This window comes from Lissotriton vulgaris, chromosome 11 (genome assembly GCF_964263255.1).
Source record: "Lissotriton vulgaris chromosome 11, aLisVul1.2, whole genome shotgun sequence".
NCBI lineage: Eukaryota > Metazoa > Chordata > Amphibia > Caudata > Salamandridae > Lissotriton > Lissotriton vulgaris.
The window spans coordinates 611,355,327-611,377,160 of record NC_141699.1 but is presented as its reverse complement, the minus strand read 5'-3'; the positions used below and the strand labels follow the sequence as shown (position 1 = coordinate 611,377,160).

At 47.7% G+C, this 21,834-nt stretch overlaps 1 protein-coding gene and 1 pseudogene across 3 annotated transcripts in view; one reads left to right on the top strand and one right to left on the bottom strand.

Annotated features, from left to right (window-relative positions):
• Positions 1 to 21,834, bottom strand: part of U2SURP (U2 snRNP associated SURP domain containing) — an 835,376-nt gene that overhangs the window by 271,240 nt on the left and 542,302 nt on the right. The gene's annotated exons all lie outside the window — the stretch shown is intronic.
• LOC147683235 (2-aminoethanethiol dioxygenase-like) lies at positions 11,162 to 12,138 on the top strand (annotated as a pseudogene).

Here is a 21,834-nt window from a genome sequence, read left to right as displayed (position 1 = left end):
GATGTGGGTTGGGGAAGTGACTAGTTGTTTAAGTCCAAGGTTGGCGAGGTTGTCCACGAGGGTGGCGGTGTTGTGGTCGTTTATCTTTTCAAGGTGAAAGTTGAAGTCTCCTAGAAGAATATAGTCTTTGGAGGGGAGCGCGTGTGGAGAGATGAAGTCCGTGATGTCTTCACTGACTTTTGCGCGGGGTCCTGGTGGTCTGTAGAGGAGAGTGCCTCTGAGAGTTGTTTTGGGGTCGATGTGGATCTGGAAGTGAAGGTGTTCGGAGTTGGCGAGGTTGGTGTCAGAGCTGGTTGAGATGCGGATAGATTTCTTATGGACGATAGCGATTCCTTCTCCTGTGTGGCTGGTACGGTCTTTGTGAGTGATCTTATAGTCTTCAGGGATGGCAATGGTGATGTCTGGTGCGGAGGAAGCGTTCATCCATGTTTCCGTTAGGAAGGCGACGTCTGGAGAGAAGGTGTCTAGAAGGTTCCATAGGTCAATGGCGTGTCTGTGCACCGAGCGGGTGTTGAGAAGGATGCATTGTAGGTGGTTGGGGTTGGGAATCTGTGGTGTAGTCGTATCGGAGATGTTGTCGGCGCCGCTGAATTTGCAGGAGTAGCAGGAGAAAGGTCCATGGGTGTGTCCAGGAGCGGCTTGGACGCAGTTGGGGGCGCGACCGGGGTTAAGAGCTAGGAGGGAGGCGGCATCATAGGTAACGCGGGGGGGCTGGGCTGCGCGAGGGGCAGGGGGTCTGGCGCTGGGCGCGGTCCAGGCGCAGACGGGCGTAGACGGGCTTACCTTTGGCGCACCTTCGGCGAGGCCGTAGCGCGTGGACGCTGCGCGTGGAGGCATTGGCCATAAATGGATGGTGGAGGGGGCGGAGCGTGGGAGGGGCAGCAGCTGGGAGGCGGTAGCAGGGAGGAGGGGCGGGCCAGGGGACACACAACAAGATGGAGGGTCACAGGGCACCGGGGGCTAAAGGCTAAATTTATTAAACCAACACAGCGCGAGGCTGAAATAAATAAATGAACACACCGCAAGGCGGAATTAATTAAATAAATGCAGCGCGAGGCGGAATGAAAATAAATAAACACACCGCAAGGCGGAATTAATTAAATAAGTGCAGCGCGAGGCGGAATGAAAATAAATAAACACTACGCAAGGCGGAATTAATTAAATAAATGCAGTTACAGCTCTGTAGTCTCGGCCAGATCGTCAACAGGAGCTGGGATCAGGGAGCATGGGGGGAGCGACTGTGCTGGAGGAGGTCCAGGTGATCACAGCGCGTCAGAGGAGGTAGGGAGCACTCTGTTCGTAGGTGGGAGGGGCAGCAGCTGGGAGGCGGTAGCAGGGAGGAGGGGCGGGCCAGTTATGTGTTCTGCAGACATTGGACACTGCCTTGGATGTATGTTTGGGGGGTTGCTGTGAGTTCTAGGCAGTAGCCATGTTGGATAATTTGTCTTACCCACCTGTCTGTTGTGATGGAACTGTAAAAGTCTGCCCCCCACAGGAGTGGAATGCTGTAGGTGAGGCAGAGGGAAGTCACTGTTTAGGAGTGGAAGAGGAGCAGTTGTTGTTACTACCTCTACCTCTTCCCTTGTTATTGCCTCTGTATCCTCCTCTAAAAAATCCTCTATTAGAGGAGGTCTGCGTGTGTGTTTTAAAAGATGATGTGTCTGCGCCGGTCTGCTTGGAGCCTCCTCTATAAGAGGAGCGGCGAAAAGAACCTCTAGTTTGGGTGGATTGTAATGCCCCCATACACTTAGCGGTATGTGTGTCCTTCATCTTTTCTGATGTGTTATCTACCTTCAGCCGAACAATTGGTTCTGATTAAAGGGCTGGTTTAGGATGGTAGTTTGTACCTCTGGTTTAAAACCAGAGATGCGTAATCATGCGTGACACCTGACAATAACACTAGTGTTCACTGCTCTGGATGCTGTGTCAGCTACATCTAGTGCACATTTAATTGAGGCATTTGAAATTAATTTGCCTTCTTGTAAAAGTTCTGCTGCCAGATCCTTGTGTTGATCTGGTAGGTGTTCCATTAACTTTTCTAGTTGATCATAATGAGGCCTGTTGTAGCGTGAGAGTAAAGCCTGTGTGTTTGCTATGCGCCATATGTTTGTTGCTTGTGCAGCAATTCGTTTCCCTGACATATCAATGATCTTGGACTCTTTGTCAGGCGGGGGTGTGTCCCCAGAAGTTTGAGAATTGGCCCTTTTGCGGGCATTAGACACTACCAAGGAGTCTAGTGGCAGATGACCCTAAATGTATACTGGATCAGCTGGTGCTGACCTATACTTTTTCTCTATTCTAGGATTGAACACCCTACACCTTACTGGATCTTTAAAAATCTCTGGAGCATGTTTTATGACTCCCCTAAACATTGGTAATATTTGGGTAGACCCTTGTGACTGTTCGAAAGTGTCTAACAAGAAGTCGTCCTCAATGGCATCAGAGTGCATGGGAACCCCATGGTAAAGTGCAGCTCTGTTTAACAAATGATTAAAACCAATACTGTCCTCTGTAGGGGAAGGTTTTGTTGGGTAGTACTGATGATCAGGGATGTCTGGTGCATTATTTGGTGAAAAATTATATGCATCATCATCATCCTTAGGGTATTCCATCGACTGAAGGCGTGGTCGGCACAGGTATTACAGACAGCCTGCTTCGAACTTTCCTGATCGAAGGTTTCACAGTTTGGACGATACGCGACGAATGGGAAAGCGCAATCAAAGACAGTACCGTCAAAGGTAGAGGACTGCGCGTCAAAGGCGTTCGAGAACAAATCAGAACCGGAGCGCAGAAATACACATCCGAACCCGATGGCAGAAAAAACAATCTGAGGATGGAGCCAGTGCCCATGCGCACTACCACCAAAAGAAGGAGTCAGCTACCTCGTAACTACAGACTTCTTTGGAAAAAAAAGTGCAAACATCCGAGCCCAACACCAGATGACGATCTATGCTAACGTACATGATCTACAGCTCATATGCCTCTAAGATACTTTATTACCATATGTAACACCAACCTCCGTAAGCAGTCAACCCCCTGCAGAAGTTAGGACTCCTAACTTCTATGAATACCGAAATGAGTAAGTGCCTTCTGTGAATACCAAAATGGTAGTAAGTTTAGGATTTTGTCTTAAGTTAGTTCCGTGAATCGGGCCCTCTTTTTCCATAGATGGTAACACACTAAAGTCTTTAATTACATAAGTAATCTCAAAATGGTTTATCATCCCTGCAGGTTCATGCTCTCTTAGGTAGTAAAGCTAATGAGACATCAGAGAAAGAGGCGACAGGCATTGCAGAACCGGTCATATTATTTCTCACAGGAGGCTGGTGCTTTATAATAGAGATGTACTGTCATTGGAAAGGTTGCGAAGGCACGAAAAAGGAGCCATCAGAAGGTGATCAAATCTATAATGAATAGTTATTTCAAACCTTCACAAGATTACCGGTGAGACACTAAAAAGGGAGATCAGCTGGATGGTAGCAGCTGCTTAGCTTCTCCGTATATCAAGATGGTGGTGCTCCATCACTTAGCAGCTGTTTCATTCAGAAGTACTATTAAAAATCCATACAACGTGGAATCTTCCTCCCACGTATATCATATGTGAAATATAATAATGCAAAACATGGCCTATATTATCTCGAACAACCTAAAACACAACGTGATGCCAACAACCCAGTGACTCGTATATTGAAAATGCACTTCTTGAAAGCTAGGCAGCTCTGTGCTAAACATGTTACCATCGTATACGTTGTGTGCGCGCACATGGTCATGAACCTTGTGTTCATCTGGTGTTAGTTTTGGCTGCGGTAATAAAGGAAGGACTACATCACAGATTTACAAGTACTCTACCAGATGTCAATATTATTTAAAATGATAGAAAATCGAGATATACAGCATAATGTTATAGAAATCCTCACTGATGTACGCGAACAACGATAAACTGATACCAACAGGTCAGGTGGTAACTCACCGGTGTCACATTTATGGCAAAGGCCCAGTGAATAAAAAATGATGACCTAGGCTGTAGGGAATGGGCTGGTATGCTAGGGTCAGCATTTGGGGTTGTCTTGGGACAGTGGAGGGACAATTTGGTGGGGTTGTGCCGGAACCTGATTCCAGCTCAACAATACCTTCCAGCACTGCAATCCGGTTGGTTTCAAGTTCTGTTTCAGCACCCCTTCTTGTTAATAAGGATAGTCACGTACACCCCACATTAGTATACGTCAAATAATGATCTGCTAATTGTATTTTTTGGTATTAACTGATGTCAATATAATAGTGAACATCTTATATAGACTATATTGGAGTATCTCTCCGGGTTCATGTTTTAGAAACTACCCATCGGAAGATGGCCACTACCGTCGCCTGCAGCAGTCGAGGGACTTGGAGAGCATACTTACAAAATATATTTTTCTAAAATGATTACAGCATTTTGAAATATGTACAGTATACAAACATGTGATCATGCATGTCCACTTTTGCGCTGAAACCCACTGCTCCCGGGCTGCTTGCCCCGTCCTCCGACCGTCATGGGGCTTCGATTTCTCCTTCCCTCCCCCTTCTATTGCCCATCCCCTTATTTTGCATGTGCTGTGAAACTGCTCTCCCCATTCTGCATTTTTTCCTTGTACCATCCCCCAATCACCCTCCTTCCGCTGTCTCTTACTCCCCCCTGCGTACGTGTGGCTGCTTGCCCTGTTCTTCTCCTTCCCCAGGGCTCTCATCTTATCTCAAGGTGACAGCTTATCACTGGAAACAGTCTTGTGGCCATGTCTCTAGAGGTTGTCTTTCCATCTCTGCTTTCCTCGGATCTCATTTACACAAACAGAGTTTCCTTCTTTTTCTCGCCAAGTCTTTTTGATGGTTATTATATTTTAAACGACGCTGTACGCCGACACTAAGCCTCTTCTAAGTGCAATATTTCTTTATTTCTCATGGCAGGGCTTGTGTGCGCTCTCGAAGTGCAGCATTCTGACCAAAAACGCTCTTGCATTCAGATAGCAGGAGCTCAATAGTGCCCAGATCTCACACACAATAGTGACCTGGGCTGTTATCTGCTCACTTGCATAATTTATTTAACACCACACCACATAATTTCACTCCACAACACACTACCACTCCACATAATTACACTCCATGACACAAAATCCCACGCCATATAATTACACTACACTCAATACCACATAATTACTTCTTCGGCTGTTGCATTTTGTTGATAATGCTTTAGCTTTGCCATGAGATCATTTTGATTGTGACAGTCTGTTTAAGGTTCAGTTTGTCCTTGATTACTTTGTAGATCAATTTTCAGAGATCTATGTGGCAGGGAAAGAAATAGCTGTGGATGAGACTTTGGCCCTGTTCAAGGGCAGACTATTTTTAGGCAGTACATTCCTAGCAAGAGGGCACGTTATGGAATTAAGATGCATATGCTGTCTGAGAGTAGTACTGGATATGTTTATAATTTCAAAGTCTATACCGGTAGAAATTCCAATATTGAAACCCCGCGTTATCCGTCCTTCTTTGGAGTTACAGAACAAATTGTGTGGGAACTTGGTAGAGGACTTTTTAACAAAGGTCATCATTTATATGTACATAACTATTACACGGGCGTGCCACTGTTCAGGGAATTGTTCAAAGTGGACACTGCTGCTTGTGGCAAAATCCGCTCCAACCGTAAAGGTTACCCAAAAGAACTGGTTAGTAAAAATCTTGAGAAGAGACAGTGCAGTACTTTGCGTAGTGATGAACTTCTAGCTCTGAAATTTTCCGACAGGAGAGAGGTCCTGGTTTTGTGTTAGAAGGTCCAGTTGGGAAGTACCTGGTATGGAACCACAGAGATTTCTAATAGGTTGGTGAACCATTGTGGTCTGGCCCATGTGGGAACCCCTAGGATATGGGTCAGAGAAATTTGCCGTAGTTTGCAAACGACATACCGAAGTAGTGGGAGATGTGGAAAAGCATAAGCAAATATCCTTGACCAACTCATGCATTGCCCTTGTCGCCATCGTCGCCATCATCCTTTTAGATCTCAGCGCCGCGTTCGACATGTGAACCATGTCACGCTATTACAACGACTGGCGGACATGGGCGTGTCGGGCGCGGCCCTGGAATGGCTGACATCCTTCCTGGCTGACCGTTTCTTCCAGGTCTTTGAGGGCGAGGCGGTGTCTCCTAAACACCCACTCAGGTGTGGGGTCCCTCAGGGCTCCTCCCTGAGCCCTACCCTGTTTAATGCCTACATGGAACCCCTAGACAGGATAGTCCATCCCTTCGGTGTGCGTATCGTCACCTACGCGGACGATACCCAACTGGTGGTCTCTCTAGACCACTCTGAGGGATCGTCCCACACCTTAGGCCCCTGTCTGGAGGCTGTTGCCAGATGGATGCAATCTTCCTGCTTAAAACTTAACGGGGAGAAGACAGACGTCATCCTATTGGGCAATCCTTCTCCCTCTGTTCTTGCATCCATCTGGCCACCATGTTTGGGCCTGCCCCCCGTTCCCAAGTCCCAAATAAAAAGCCTCGGGATCTGGTTCGATAAAGCTTTGGACTTTTCAGTCCAAGCCACAAAGACCGCCGCCACCTGCTTTGGGCTTATGAGGATGTTGCAGAAGGTGCTCCCTCTGCTCCCATTCCAGGCAAGGAGGATCCTGGTCCAGGCCCTTATACTCTCCCGCCTGGATTACGGGAATGCCCTCTACATGGGAGCTCCGACATTTGCCACCCAGAAGCTCCAAGTCACACAAAATAGTGCGGCCCGCCTACTCTATAACCTCCCTCGCTGGCAGTCAGCGAAGAATGCCCTAAGGGAGCTTCACTGGCTCCCTATAGTGGCAAGAGTACATTTTAAGGCTATGTGTATCCTACACAAAGCCTTTCATCGCACAGGTCCCGCCATTCTGCATCCCTTGGCTACTCCCTACGTCCCGTCCCGTTCCCTCCGCTCCTGCACCCTCCGGCTGGCCACTTCCGCCAGAGTCAGGAAAGCTCGATGGGGAGGCCGCTCTTTCTCCCATACTGCGGCCAAACTCTGGAACACCCTCCCTCTATCCCTTCGAGGCAACAGTAACCACCTGTCCTTCAGGAAAGCCTTGAAAACACACTTTTATGCCAAATTCTGCTGACCTGCCCTGAGCCCGCGTTAAGCAAATTCAGTCACAAGCGCTACGAGGCCTCCGGGTAGTTTAGCGCTATACAAGTGCAATTTTCATTCATTCATTCATTCATTCATTCATTCATTCCTTGGACTGAGGGTATTGGTACCTGGAGGTGAAATGTGGGCATTTGCTGATTTCTGCTCTGGCGAAGAGGTCTAGGTCTGGGTCACCCCACTGGTGAAAGAATGGGTAGAGGACTAGTGGGTTGAGCTCCCACTTGTTGCTGTCTACTGCTGAGATCTGCAAAATGATGTCCAACCATTATGTACTCTGCTAAGAGGTGAATTTTGTGCTGGGTAGCAGGCCTCCAGATGGCATGGGCTCGTTGAGATAGCTGAAGTGATCTGTTGAGCCCCTGTTTTTTCAGATACGACATGGTAGTCATGTTGTCTGTTTTGATAAGAATCACATTGCCTTTGAGGTGAGGAAGGAATGCCATTTGCGGTAGATGAACAGCTAGCAGATCTAGATGAATGACGAGGAGAGGAGTTTGGCTGGGTGTCCTGTGACCTTGCGCAGTTAGCTCCTGTGAGTGCGCTCCCCAATCCGTAAGCAAAGCATCCGTTGTTATAGCTCTCTTGATACTATGTCTAGAAAAGGCTGCCCCTTTAGAAGATTGTGGGAGTTCCACCTTTGCAGAAAAGGCAAGCTTGATGGTTGATCTACACTAGATTCTCCAGCTGATCATCCACTTGAGACCATTGATGCAATAAGCATTTTTGCAATGGACGCATATTGAGTCTGGCATGAGGTACTATTGCAATACATGATGCCATAGTTCCTAGGATAGACATAATCTGTCTCACTGCTATACGCTTGTGAGGTTAAAATTGTAGGGTTAGTGTTTGGAAGGATTGAATCCTTGCTGTATTTGGGTAAGCTATTCCTTTGTGTAGGTTGAGGATGGCTCTCAGGTAAGGCTGCATTCGAAGGGATGGCAGATGAGACTTGGCTGCATTGATGGTGAAACCTAATTTGTGAAGTAGGTTTATTGTTGCTTGAGTGTGTTGAAAACAGCTCTGATAGTCTGTGCTTTTGATAAGCCAGTCATCTAGATAAGGGAGCACATGTATGTTTTGCCTTCGTAAATGAGCTGCTACTACCGTTGGGCTTTAGGTGAATACTCTTAGAGCTGCAGTGACCCCAACAAAAAACTGAGATCTTTGCGATGTGCTGGGTGAATTGGTACGTGGAAGTAGGAGTCTTTGAGGTCCCATGCTGCCATGAAGTCCCCTTGTAGAAGTAGAGGGATGACATCCTGCAGAGTGAACATGTGAAAATGCTCTGATAGAATGTAGCTGCTTAGGTGTCTTATGTCCAGGATTATTAGAGACTTGTATTTTTGGGTTATTACGAAGTAAAGTGAACAGACCTCCGTTCCTTGTTGTTGTAATGAGACAAGTTCTATTGCTCCTTTTTGAGGGAGAGCTTGGACTTTCTGTCTGAGCAGCTGTTGATGGTCTGTGGAAAGCCTTTTGGAATGTCTGGAGGTGTGGGTGTGAGCCTGAGGTAAGAACATGTTGGTTAATATCAAACACAAACTGGTCAGAGTTGATGTTCCCCCATGCGGGAAAGAACTGTTGAAGTCGACCCCGTACAGGTGTTGTGTGATCGGGAAAATAGCAGGTACGTCAAGTTTTAGAGGTGCTTGCAATAGGCTTGCTAAAGAACCCCTGCCTCCTGAGTTGTTGCCCTGTAGGAGCTTTTGTAATGTCCTTTGGGAGAGGATGCTTGGGTGTGTCTTATGGTTTGTAGTGGAGGTCTCAGGGTAAGGTACTTTGGATAGTCTACAATAAGATGAGCAGCAAAAGGATCCATGTTGTGATGGAGTTTGTAGCCCTCCTAATTGCCTTCACGGTCTTATATTTATTGATTTTCTCCAAAAGGGTGTCTAACAGAGCAAAAAAGATGTTCGCCCATCAAAGGGGAGAGCTAACAGCTTCTGCTGTACTTCAGGTTTAAAACCCGACAGCCTTAGCCAGGCATGGCGTCTCATTAAGATACCAGAATTAATGCCCCTTGCAGCTGTGTCCACATCAATAACAGACCGTATGGTGGGGTTTGAAATGACCTTGCCCTCTGAGGTGATCTGATATGACTGCATCTTGAATTCTTCTGGGAGATGCTGGTGAATCTTGTCTCCATTTCATCCCTGTATGTTCAGTCATAACGGGATAAAAGACCAGATGAGTCTGCAATTTTCCTGTCGTTGGAAGATTGTGCAGCTATTCTCTTACCCGCTGCATCTATCTTTTTACTCTTTTGTCTGGTGGTGGAGAGTCACCAGTCGTTTGAGAATTTGCTCTTTTACAAGCTGTGACCACTACCAGTCAGTCAGGTGTAAGCTGACCCTTGATGTACGTTGGGTCGATAAGTGAGGGTTTGTACGTTTTTTCAAACCTGACGGGGTCATTAAATATGTCCTGTGTGTGCCTGAGTATACCTTTTAGCATTGGTAAATACTGAGCTGAGCGCAGATTAGACTTGCATTTCAAATAAAAATTCTCTTCTAATGGCTAAGTGTGTAGAGGCACTTTATGGCACACGGATGCCCTACCTATCAGATCATGACAGGTTGTTGTGTCAGAGGGAGGGGAAGGTCTAGGTGGATACAAAGCTGGACTAGTGTTATAATCTGGATCTGTATTGTAAGTATTCCAAAGATCATCTTGAGGTGGATGAGAATAATGATCTCCATCACCCCCATCCCCTATACAGAATGGAACCCTCTGTAGTGTGTGTCTCAGTGTGAACTGGAGAGAGTTGTGGAAAAGGGGTGTGCACAGGAGACAGCAGTGGTGAAGTGGTGTGCAATCAACTATTGGCTTTTTCCTCCTTTTTAGGTCTTGTGGCGTTGAACCGCGCAAAGCGCAGGAGAGGGGACAGGAGCTGGCCGTACGCTTGGAGTTGAGCGGGCCATGCGCACGCGAACGCGCTCGCTGTGGCCAGCTCCTGTCTCCTCTCCTGGAAAGCTGTACCACACAGCCACACCTCCCCCTGCACGCATGCGCACAAACAGAGACAAACACACACGAGCGCACCTACAGACACGCACACACACATACAGAGACCCCCGCCGCCGCACACACGCCGCCGCACACATACACACACAAGCGCGCGCACACACACACAAGCGCACCCCCCCTCCCCAACTAAGCCCCACTTACCGGCATTCTGGACTTCTGCATGCCCCCCCGCCGCACACATACACACACAAGCACGCACACACACACACAAGCGCACCCCCCTCCCCCCTCCAACTAAGCCCCACTTACCGACATTCTGGACTTCTGCAGACTCCGAGGGGCTCTCCCTCGGGCATGGGAGCCCCGCGTCACCAGCACTGCTTCTCTCCGTGGCACTCCGGGGGCGCGTGCGCGGGCTTCCGAAGACGGAAGTCCCGCCCCACGGAAGGTTTCGGTTTCGCTCACGTCTTCTTTTATAAGCTGCCTGCAGTCTCCACATACGAACTCATGATGCAAGCCTCAGATCTGGCCTTTCCACAGACACGTGTTGTCGGAAGAATGGGACATTCAGTTTGTATCTAGTAAGTGCCAAAAAAGTAATTGCCAAAGTCTTCCATTTAAAAATTGCAATTTTTCAATTTGCGTTCCAGCGCCTGCCGGGAGGAGGGGGCGAGGAGGAAGAGGTTGTTTTATTGTGTTTCCTGGAATGCACGTTGCAGGTGTGACGTAGGTGGGTTGTGTTTATAGTCATATGATGGCTCGTGATTGGCAAAATGCTTTTATTGGGCGTGCATGGCCACTTTCACTTTGAAAGTGCAGCGGGGCAATGCCGCTATTGCAGGCTTAACTTCATGGCCCGTACTACAAAACTCACCGAGTTCTGGTTGAAGGAGTTTGCCATTAACGTCAATAGATCCGGTAAGGATTGAAGGTTTCTGGGATCAGCTTGTGCCTGCAATGTGTTAGCTTGACCGCGGCAACCACCTCGCGAGGCCACAGAAGTTCAGGCCAGCGCCGATTCGTAGGAAGACGAGGAAGATGCCACGGGATAACATGGACTCCCTCATCCAGAAGATCGCACGTCAACCCTGGCTCACCTTCCCTCGTGCCACAGCTGCAGCCTCCATAGGTAGTAGCAAGACCTTCTCCTACAACCTGAACCAGCTCAAGAACCTAGTGAACGAATTGTGGGTCGAGGACCTGAATATCACGCTGCGGGGCTGCAAGGGCGGTGCACCGACAGCCGCTCCACACAGCCCGTTCTTCGCCTACATGAACATCTGCGAGATGGAGTTTCAGCATGGGCGTCTTCCTGCTGCAGAGCGGGTAGGCGTATATCCCGCTGCACGACCACCTGGGCATCTGCGGCATGATGAGGGTGATCTATGGCACCCTCAGCATCTGTGGCTTCGACCGGCTGCAGGAGGTACCCGGGGCCATGTCGCCCCCCCATTCAACCCGCCCCTCCAGCCCTTTCAGAGAGACGCGCTGCGCCGAGCCCCGTGCCTATCATTCGGCCAGTTTGGCCCCACCAGCGCTCCCTGCCTGCTCAGCCCGCACAGGGCCAACCTGCACCAGATCAGCGCTCTGGACGGGCCTGCTGCTGTCCTCGACATTCTGGCGCCACCTTATGACCCAGAGGACGAGTGTGACTGCCACTACTACCAGCTGCTGTAGCCATCCTCCACTGAGCCCAACGCCCAGGGGGCAAGGAGGAGGGTAGTGAGAGCCAAGAGGTGTGGCTCCTGGAGGTCCCCCATCCTACTGACTTCTGGTGTGGAGGAGAAGCTTACCCGGGGCCCAGCGTGACACTCAGAGCATCGGTGACCTGTGAGCACCTTAGTCAGAACAGTGTCAGCCACCCAGGAAAGCATCAAATCTGTGTTTGTGGCCCTGGCTCTTTGAGACAGTGGGTGTGCGGGCCACTTCTGTCCCCCAGTGTGTTAGGTGGACGCACAAGCAGACTGCCTGACTGCGTGTGGAGGTCACAGGATGGACCTGGCAGGAAGAGGTAGGCAAGGGGTCAAAGGACTGGGTCTAAAACAAGCTCCCCTACTGGCCAGAATGTGTATGTTTGTGGGAGGGGGCAGTGCCCATGGATAGCACTCCACACAAGTCTCTGTGGAAACAATGTATTATCTGTCATCGCTGTCCCTTAGTATTCCCTCTTGGGTATTTGAAGATTTTACTTTCGGAGTCAATCATTTTATCTCCCCATACCTATCAAAAATGAATGTGTCCTTGTGTTATGTAACTGGTGCCCACGTAAACCACTTTAATACCTTCAGGTGGAGTTTGCGCTATATAAAACATTCTACAATGTATGTGGCTGTTGTATCTCTTTCCTTAATTGTATGCATTTCAGTGAGTATGTCTTCTAATGGGTCTCTGGGTGTCCCCACATTTCATTGTCTGGGATTTACTCCGCTTCTTTTGTGAATGTCCTTTAACTTGCTGCAGCTTCAGTAGTTGCAGTATGCTCCACTCTCAGTGCACACGAGTGGATGCCACCAATCCACCTCTTCCATGTATTTGCAACACTACATTTGTTCCCACTGGTGCCCTCCCATAGTCGACTACCGCATTTGTAGCACTCTTACTATCCCGTAGTTTACGTTTTAGCCGACCTTTCTATGATACCTCCTCCCCATATACCCTCACATATATCTTGGCGCTATTGGCAGCCGCTCCCTGCCCCTCACACCTCACACATTATTTCATAAGAACTGTTCTTACACTCGTGTTTTTACTAACTCCTTAATGTCTGGTTATTCTTTTGCACCGGTGACACCCACATACAATTGTATATACCTTTTAAAGCCCTCCACAAGAGAGTAAAATATAAATTATTTCCCACTTGCTCTCTCCCAGTAGTAGTTAGTGTGGTGGTATTTGATTATGTTAGCTTGTGTTGCAGAAATTCTTGTTTTAGTCAGTGTCCATTTTTTGGTACTAGACTCACCCCTCTTGGATTACCACTTCGATGTTACTTGTGCACCTGCTTTGTTATAATTTGAAAATGTTTGGTGCTAAACCACTGATTGTAATAGAATGTGCTGGATTTTAACACCTTAGCTGCGTGTAAACATTCCTCCCCAGTGCTGCGCTGTCCATTGGAACCAGTGCTGAATGGACGTCCAATGGTCGTGCGCAGCACTGGGGAGGTAGCGCTGCTGACGACCGTTGGCCGTCAGCAGCACTTAAGGGGTTAAAGACCACAGGACACAAAGGTATACTCCTTATAAGGGGGCTTTCCTTGATTGGAGCTGCTGACCTGTCTGCCGTGGTCTACTTGGAATTACTCTCTTTGTTCATGCAGTTTTTGCAGCTTTCAGGCAGCGGACGCTCCTGTTGACGGTCCTTTTTGGGGCACTTGGTGCATCAGTGTTTGTTGATGACAACGAGCCCCCTCTCTTTCTTCTTATTGTTTTCCTGATTTGCTGTTGGGAAAGGACGTTCCTGCGGTGATTCATGCGAGAATCTTACTCGGCAGGGATGGATTGAACAGTTTTAAAATATGATAGCACAAAATGTTGTGTGGGTTTACTATGTGGACATTTCAGATTAGTAGCATATTGTATTGTTGTTTCAAATAAAATTGCATAAACCTCCTTCATTTCCAAATTGCCGATATTTACACTTTACTAATGGATTTTGTTATGATGGTGTTTCGGTTACTTCACCAAAAAGTTAGGCACAGTTGTATATGCGACAAGTAGTTTGTTTATGCAACCTATAAAATAATTATTGTGAATCTCAGCATTTTGAGCACATAGATAATGCTCTGCTTTTCAAGGAGGAAAGTGCTTCAAATACATGAAGGCTTTTAAGTCCTCAAATTCTCATATATGTCCTTGCATTGATGCTTTTCTAACACAGAGCCTTTCACATATCCGTGCACTAAAGGTTGCGAAAGCCACAAGGTGCCCATGTGACCTGGAGCTGGGGAACAAGGTTCGAGCCTTGGCTCAACATCCTGTGATCCTGGGGAAATCACTTAAGCTCCCCGTGCGTACCAATAATGAATGTGTCCTTGTGTAACGTGACTGGTGCTCATTTAAAGCGCCCCAACACCTTCTGGTCGAGTTAACGCTATATAAAAAACAACAAAAGGTAGCAGCTTTCTTAAAGTATGCACCAAGGTTAGAATTTCATCTGTATCAAACAGGACTGCCTCACCAATGCTCCAATTAGAAAACTCTGCACTTAAAAAAATACTGCATTATGATGCAGTAACATTCCACTTTCGCTCTTAATAACCAGCTACTCCTCCAAACACTTGCTGACTGTGTCTTTGCCTTGGGCCCTATGCAGTGCCGTGCTGCTATATTTGCTTCGACGGCCGGTAATGGCTCTCCTGACCCTGTGTTCACAATTGACCAAAATTTACGGGATTCTCTGGTTGCAAGTGCAGCGGTTAAATTTACCCATTTATCATGGTCCCATTCTGCCTTAGCACAATTAATCAGGCGCTTATATTCAATTCTCCTAGCTTGAATTCGGAATTTATTAGTCACAAACCGCAGTAGCTTCACCCTTCCACCGACTCAATTACAATAACTTTTATTTAAGTATTAATTATTTGAAAAATTAAAAGCCATTGTTATTTGGAATATCAGGACATCTAAATCACGTAAATACAACACATATTGCATTACAAATGCTATAAGTGTCACATTTGCAAAAGTTATAACTATTGGCATTGTCATACACAATGCCAATAACTCAAACTTTAATGCTGCGAGACCTATTGCATTGTAAATGCTTGTTCTTCTTTGGAGGAAGAGGCACAGGTAGATTTATGGCTTCCTCAAAAGACAACTGTCTTTAAGCAGGTTGCACCCCTGAATGAGGGGGTCCGGAAATGTAAACCACTGTGCCTCAGTGAATAACCAGATGTTTTGTTAGCGAGTCCAATTCTTGGTGAAGTCTCTCTACCACAGGTTCTACCATTTCTAAAGAAGGTTTCGAAACAGCATGTTTTTTATGCTCCGATGCTGGTTGCGGCACTCAGATTTTTGGGGCAGAGAGTTTCAGCTTCAAATCTGATTTTTTCAGTGCTGATGTCTGGTGGTTTTTCGGTTCTTGAGAATTTGTGCGCAGACGGTTGTAGGAAGATGGCTTTGTATAAACTATACCAAAGTAAGGTATAGTGTGCACAGAGTCCAGTGGAACCCGAAAGGTAGGAAGAGGTAAAAGCAGATGGTACCTTACTCTCCATCTGTGATAGTATGGGCGAGCAGTAAGGCTTTATCAGAGGGTAGTGTTAAGCATTTACTGTACACACTCAGTCAAGAAATTATGTTACACATTAAAAGACTGTACTCAGACCAATTTGTTTTTATACAAATATTAGTTATTTTTATTTTCTAGAACCAAGCAAACCTGGCACAGGTAAGTGTAAATGCTACTTTTCAAGGTAGGTTCAACAATGCGAGCAAGCTGAATGAAAATTACTTTGTAATAGGTTTTCAAACATTTCGAATACAGATGAAATTACTGTTAGATTACGTTTTAGGTTACTTGTTCTACTCAGTGTGATATGCCTAGAGATCACACTGGGACATTTCCTAGAGAAAAGATAAGTAAAACAGTTTTCGTATATTTGCAGTTTCTTAGCGTTCCATACAAACCAACTCCACACTTCTAGGACAATTTTCAAAGAAAAGCAGTCAATGCAATCCTATGGGAGGAAATGGAGTTATCGGTTTACAGGTAAGTACTTAGGTTATGAAGTTGGTTTTCTGGGGTTAGAACAAGGGTTTCCCCCTGGTTCAAGGATGTACTCTCAAAGTGCACTCAGCGGCACTAGGGTGTCTGGGTGCTGAGACTCAATGTTATCCAATGGTGGATAGAGGGCCTCCAGTTGGTTGCTGCTCACGAGCAGGACACAGGATTGTGGGAGCAAAGCTCCTGGACTTAAGCTCAGTGCCAAGTGGGATCCAATTTAGCACACAATGTGCACCCACTGCAGCACAGGGGCGGCCGGGTGCAGAGTGCTGTTTCGGTGCTGGGTGCCTTGTTGTTTTCTATGGGAGTTGTCGGCTTTGGATTTTGGCTCCAGGCTTGGTCCAAGAAGACTTCCTAGAGAAACCAACAGCTGGGCAGGTAAGTTGAGGGCTCGGGGAGGTAGGTCCACTTCTGGTTCGCCTCTCCAGGGCGCAGGGGTGTCTTTTGAGATCAGATTTCACCTTACCGGGTCATTCATGGTTGGGGGGGGGCGGGGGGAGGTCTCCGTGCAGAGGCTTCAGGCGACGTAGGGGAGTCCTAGATGGGTTAACCCATGGAAGACTAAGACTCTGGAGCGCTAGGGGACCTCGCTGAGCCACCCGGATTCGGTCTGTAGGCGTCGGGTGCAGTGGTGGTTCCAGGCGTTATGTTTCTTTGTCCTCAGCAGGCTCGGAGTCTTTCTTGCCCGTTTCTTTTTAACAGAGCTTCTGTTCACAGGAACTCCGGTCTTTATTGAAGGCAGTCAATCCTCCCAGGGGTTCTGGAGGTCGCTGGCTGCATGACAAGGCGAATTTTGGCGCAGGATCTCTGGAGACTGCAGACAGGCTGGGGCCAAGTGAGTTCTTCTCTGCAGTCTCCTCTACTGGATGTCTTCTTTCGTTCTTCTTCATAGGTTGCGGGAATCTGTCTTCTTAGTTCAGGGCTGTTCCTAAATACTATATTTAGGGGGTGCTTTAGGGGTCTATAGGTCAGTAGCCAATGGGCTGCTGACCTTAGGGTGAGTATACGCTTGGTGTACGCACCCCACGTGGAGGAGTGGGCACAAACCCTAATCCTGATTGGAGTGCCTGCCATTTGCAAGATAGCGGGCACTGAAGAATGGGCTTCACCTCGCCTTCCCCACCTGAGGGGAGGGGTTGGCAGAGGTGGGCACATCTGGGCTGTGCTAATTTTTCTCGCCTGTCTTCCTGCCGAAAAGGAGGGGAGAAGGGAAGGGGGCCTGCTCCTGATAGCAGGAGAGGCTGTGGGTTGCGTTACAAAGGCAGGAAGGAATTTGAAGCTCCCTTGCCACAGATTGCTTTTCCTGGCCTGGGGAGATGTGACCACCTCCTCCCATGACAGGCTTTGTTTCTGGGCTCAGGGAGCGAACGCTCCCACTCCAGGGGTCCAGAAGCATGCCTCGTGGTAGCAGGCTGGTGTGCAAAAGTCAGGGAACCCAACAGAGGCTGGTCGTTTTTCAAGGGGCATCTCTAAGATACCCTCTGAGTGAATTTTTCATTAAATCCCACACTGGCGAGGAGGAGCTTCGCGGGCAACCAAGATGGCCGCGTGAGCTCGGAGCTCCGAAGACCCTCCGATCCTCCGCATTGATCCTGCTAACTATCCTGTCCCACGGTGGTGGGAATCAGTTGCGGTGCTGCTGCTGATGCGGGGCCCGTTCTCCGATTGAAGATCCGGGCTTCCTGTACTGAGTTACACCGTCGCCTGTAGGTCTGGGTACTCTTTGGTGACTTGCAAGATCTTAATCATGCATAATTGGGTTAATGTGTCCATGTGTTTAAAGAAAATGCCGAAATAAAAGTATACCGATGGTGACAGCCCGAGGAAACAAAAACGTAATCATAAAATATTAAGAATGACAACAAATAGCAGAAACACACCCTGGTCGCATGTAGCTGTGCATTGGTGAGGCAGGAAAAGAGAGTCTGATGTCATTCGTCAAACCCAGGTGGGAAGAAGGGTGCAAGATGTTTCTTGCTGCCTCCCATCCACACTTGCATAACCAGATGCACCAGGAATGGATAGTCAAGAGAGCAAACATTCATCCTTTTAGCTCCTTGTTGTTTGATTACCTCCCCAAACTGCTCACAGGCCAGCCTTGCAAAGGGCACAGTATTTGTGAAAGTATAAGTACCGAGCCCAAACTTTTGGTCATAAGCCCGCAGCTAGGGCTATTGAGGTCAGGAGTAATTAATACCAAGGGTGAGTAATCTTGATTCCACCCCATGGCTCTTTCATACACCACCATACACTCCCTGTCCTTTTATCTCAGTCCTGCAGGGTCCTGTTTTCTACCTTCCTGACATTATACTCAGTTTTTCTCTTTCTCTTTATGTTGTTCGACCACTTTTGCTCTGGGTCAAAGTCTGATGAGTAAAAATAAGTGCTGGTCCCCAAATCTGCAACCAACAGCTCATACTAAGCACTGAGAGAGTCCTTTTTTTGGCTTCCTGTCCTCGTTCTTTTCCACCAGATCAGATGAATAGTCACAGTGCTGACAAGACATAATGCCTACAGCGGTGGGCTACCCACTCGTCTTGGCATTCCCCCCCCCCTCACCACCTTAGCCCAGCCATGCCCTGTAACAGATCACCACTGGCTAAGGCTGCTCCCCTGTTATGCCCACTTCACTGTATCCAAAGACACTGGCAGTTATAAGTGTGTGCTCTTCCGACAAAAAGTCCCATTCTAATACCATCTCTCTTTGCTCGCTTCTGGTCTTTAAATGCTCACAGTTAGCACGATAGAAAATCCTTCAGCTGAACTGGGTCCTTGGTTCACGCTCACATGCAGCCCTGAAGAGCACAGTTTGTCAACTTGGAACGGCACGGACCGCCATTCCTTACTAACGAGCCGTAGGACGGTTGCTGCGCTGCACACACAGAATATTACACCAGCCGAAGCATTATCGGCTTTTGTATGTGACTGCGCTTTGCATATCAACTGTGCACCTTTGCGCACACTATTTGAAAAACACACACCGTAATAAATTCATCAGAAACACACCTACCTACTCAGTCAGACAGTGCGTGTGGGATGTTCGGCTTCTAGGCCTGTAGACTTGCAAGCGTGTATGACATTCTGGTGAATACATGTTATTTTTTAGTTCAAACAGTCATGCATGAAGGATTTCATTATCAGGACTGTTCTCAAACAAAGGCACATTCTTCTGTCTGCTCACTTTAAACCGAATCGCATGAAACGTACACTCACATCAACACAACCTGAAATACAAATGTAGTCCTTTTCGCCCACTCATCGGTAGCTTTTGCTCTTCCAACGTAAAAGCTCGGTTACGCAACATTTATCGTTAACACTTGGATTCTGAGAGGACAGCTGTGAGCCGCTGCATGGCTAATTTGCATATGTGTGTGTGTGTTGCAGCAGGGACCCTCAATGCACGCTGGCAAAGACAAAACACGCCTCTGTCTGGCAAACATGCACAAGATCAAACATTCTGGATAACACCGCCCTAGGTTATTTCTACGTGCTGGGGCGACTCTTCCTTTAACTGCCAATTGGCACGTTACACTACTATGGATAAGTAATGAGTTTTTAAATGATTATTGTATTTGTACAACTAGCAGAGTTTACAAACCGAAGAAAAACTGAGGTGCAAGCTGGATGGTCTGTCCATGCCTTCCTCTCTATCATTCCAGAGTCTTTTACTGGTAGAGGCAAGTTTCTCTATGGTAGAAACTGGGCAGGATGTGTTGTGTGTGGTGTTGTTTGGTGGAATTTCTAGTTGAAGTACTGGACAGTGTAGCCTGTGGATATAGGCTGCATTATTTGTCTTTAAATTCTCTCTTAAATGTCTTTGCAGTTTCTGCATGATTTGACAACTTAAGAGATTATTTTTGATTGCCGGGGTCCACGCACATGGGCGGGACTATTCACAAGATTATGACTATACACAGAGATCCCCTACTACAGAAGTGGTTACTGGTGTCATCATGGGTACACCATGTTGTCAGACCTGGGTTCAGAGAAAGCAGTCCAACGAACTGCCTCAATAACAGATAGCAGTCCCTTTGTTACAGGTCTGTTCAGGTGGAAGAGAGTACTCCCTCCACACTTCCATTATGGCCATTAGAGTACAAGGGGTCAAGGAGAGGTTCACTCCTCTTCCTCCCCTCTATCTGTCACCATTAACATGGTGATGTCCGCACTGTCATGGTGCAAGTTGAGACTTCACCTGGATGCCCTTGTGAGGGTTCCTGTAGGAACCCAAGACCACCCAGTAGGTGACTTTGCCCTTCTTCTGTATGATGGGGTATGGCCCAGTCACTTATCTTGCAGTGCTCTGGGTGCGCCAGGCTTCAAGAACTGCACCAACTGCTCTGGCTGGTGCTGGAAAATGAAGTACTTCTGGTCATACCAGTGCTTCACAAGCTCCTGGATGGCCATCAAATTTTGATTTGTCTTCATGTACTCAGACATCCTGGGGCGAAGGTCAAGCAACTAATTCACTATGTCCTGCTTTGCTTTCTTGAGGGGTCTCTCTTAACTCTTGTTTACCAAGCTTAGAGGACCCCTTTACAGGGTACCTAAAGAGTAACACATAGGTACTAAAGCCAACTCCTTTTTTGGGGTACCTCCCTGTAGGTGAATAGCAGGCATGGGAGAAGGGCACCCCCAGGATCACGCCTTTCATTGTGGTTCAGAATCTTTTAATTAGACCATTACCTTGGGGATGGTAGGGAGTGGTGAACTTGAAGGCCATACCACACGCGTTCAATGTTCTCCTCACCCATGGACACTAAGGTGGCCTTTGTGTACCCGTTGGGATCTCTAAGGGCAACCTCCCACCCCATGTCTCCACAAGCCAGCCCTTTGGAACAGTCATGGGTGGGCGTCCTCTTGGTGCACACTGAATCTACCCTTTTGTATCCTGGAAAATAGCAGTTAAAACACACCCCAGGGTTTAAGGGGTCAAACTTCTTTCCCAGGTTTCCCTTCCCCTCGGATTCCTCCAGGCATGTTTTGGGGCTATCATTTGCATCTTTACCCCCTATTTCCCCTGAAGTGGGGCCATCTACTTTTCTTCTGGTCAACTCCCAGGGACTTCTTGGGGACCCTGGTACGAACCCACTCAAGAGCTGCTATGCCAAATTGCCTGGGGCTAGACAGCTTAGAGTCTACCAGATGCTGGTGCAACGTCTCTGAGTGACAATCTGTTAAAATGTGTTCCTTGGCAAACAAATTGTAGAACCCTTCAAATGTGGCTACTTTGTTGACTTTGACCCAACCATCTAGTGCCATAACTTAAGTGTCAACTAAGACAACCCATGTCTGTGAAGTCCACTTCTGTGTTGTCCTAAGCTTCTGCCTACACTTGTAAGGGGTCAAACCAAAGAGCTCAACCAGTGAGCCCTTATATGTGGGCAGGACTCTGCTACCTAATCATCTTGTATGAGTATTCAGCCCCTACCAACTACTGCCACTTACTCTCATAATTGTGTTCCCTAGTGTTGTGTACCCACCTTCCTCATTTTGAGAGTTTGCTCGTACGAGTCTAGCCACTTGTCTATGTAATCCCCCTGGACATAACTAGGGACAATCCCTTTAGGCGATCTGACATCAGGGACACCAACGCCATCAACTCCAGTTACAACTTTGTTGCCTCAATCTTCCCTGGGCTCTAAGCCCAGCTTTGCCCTGATCACTTCCAGGGCCAGTCTTTTCTCTGCCAGGGCACCAGCTCTCTCCTCCAGGTCCAGGTTAATCATGCTCTTTTGCAGGGGCCTCTGGCTAGTGATGGAGCCTGCTTGGCGGTTGGCTCTAGAGACCATCCTTGGCCCAGTGAAAGGGGGTAGGTTTCCACCTGCTCCTCTGGCTCCATCTAGGATATTACTGTTATCCTCTACATCATTTTCCCCACAACCTTGGGACAATTCATTTTCCAGGAGTGTAGGGACCCTGTGAGCCTCCTCCAAGCTCTGAGGCACTTGATCATTTAATTTTTCCTGGATTTGGCCCCC